The sequence below is a fragment of the Cynara cardunculus genome (assembly GCF_001531365.2).
Source record: "Cynara cardunculus var. scolymus isolate 2C chromosome LG 16, CcrdV1, whole genome shotgun sequence".
Lineage (NCBI taxonomy): Eukaryota > Viridiplantae > Streptophyta > Magnoliopsida > Asterales > Asteraceae > Cynara > Cynara cardunculus.
The window spans coordinates 14880825-14882510 of NC_037543.1; the positions used below are offsets into that span (position 1 = coordinate 14880825).

Sequence of the window (1686 nt, forward strand, 5' to 3'; positions counted from 1 at the left end):
TGCCTTCAAAATAGATGGTGGAACTTAGTTTCGAAACACTGTTTGCTGTAGTATTCTTATAGCATTGGCTGCTGGAATTTGTGTTTGGGTCTCACCTTAAGTCTTACACCCTTGCTTCTTTTATATTCTGTATTCTGTTTGGATTCACCTTACAATCAAACAAAAGTCTTCAAAATCGTCATCTGAAATCATTTCTTTCCTTGGACTCTAATCTCACTTTGGTTACAATCTCTGTGAACGATAATCCGGTATTTGTACCACTTTATTACTTGGAAAGGCGACGTTGGGTCGTATTGTATATTTGTTTTGTGTCCCAATTTCATATAGTCTAAAGGTGTGAAATATAACCGACCAAGTTTTTGGCGCCGCTGCCGGGGATTGCTTCGCTAAAGTTTTATTTTGAGTAAATTAAAAGATTTGATTTTTCTAGTACCATCGGAATCGTTTTTAAAGTGGTGTATGCCATGGTCACAACGCGGATAATTTTTCGAATTTGATCCTGATATTGAGAGAACGTTTCACCATCGAATGAGGGCTCAAAGAGCATTTTTTGCTCTACTCCCTCCAAACATGGCGTTACCTCCCCCAATTATTCCGGAAATACCACATTTGGAAAACCAACCGCCGGTTTTGAACAAATTCCACCATTCCCGAACTTTCAACAAGGACATCCACATAAAGGTAATATTTTGGACACAGAATCGGAACCTAATGAGCACCAAAGAGCACAAACTCCGAACATCATTAATTTGGCAAATTCCAAAAATGAGAGGATCATGGATTATGCTATTCCGGATTTTGAGCAATTAAATTTCGGGATAGTTAGGCCACATATGACCGTTCTTCATTTTGAACTCAAACCGATAATGTTTCATATGTTGCAAACAAATGGCCAATTTGCCGGATTACCTTCGAAGGACCCACATTCACATTTAAAAATCTTTTATGGAAATCACTGATGCTTTCTTGATCCCGGGAGTGTCAAATGACGCTCTAAGACTCACTTTATTTTCTTTTTTCTTGAGGGATCGAGCCAAAGCATGGTTTAAATCGTTAACTCCGGGTTCTGTGCCGTCATGGAGTAACATGGCAGAAATTTTTTTGTGAAAATATTTCCCACCAACAAGGAACGCTAAGTCCAGAAATGAGATCTGTCTTTTCAAACAAATAGACGATGAGGCTGTTCCTGACGCGTGGGAAAGGTTCAAAGAGCTGTTGACGAAATGCCCACACCATGGCATTTCGTACTGTATTCAACTCGAGACGTTTTACAATGGGTTAAATCCCATGGCAAAACAAATGCTCGATGCGACTGTGGGCGGAGCCTTTACAGCTATGACCTATAATGAAGGATATGAAATCCTAGAAAAGATTTCGGCAAACAATGGACATTGGGCCGACCCACGTGCTCAGTCACAGAAAAAGACCGCGGGGATACATAATGTAGATGCATATACTCATTAACAGCTCAGCTTACCTCCATGACCAACATGTAGAAAAATTTAACTTCCGGTCAGGGAGGACAGCAAGCTGCTAATACACCAGTCCAAACAGTCCTATCTGTGCAATGTGTGTGTTGTGGCGGGGAACACTCGTACGAACACTGTCCTCACAACTCTGAATCAGTAAACTATGTTCATAACCGAGCTAATCCCTATTCCAACACATATAATGCAGTTGGAGACA

General features: G+C 40.6%; 1 non-coding gene across 1 annotated transcript; it reads right to left on the bottom strand.

Moving 5' to 3' along the window:
• Positions 1-1134: 1134 nt before the first annotated feature.
• Positions 1135-1241, bottom strand: LOC112499769. The gene has a single exon (XR_003067290.1). It is a non-coding gene; the product is annotated as a small nucleolar RNA R71 (small nucleolar RNA).
• Positions 1242-1686: the final 445 nt, after the last annotated feature.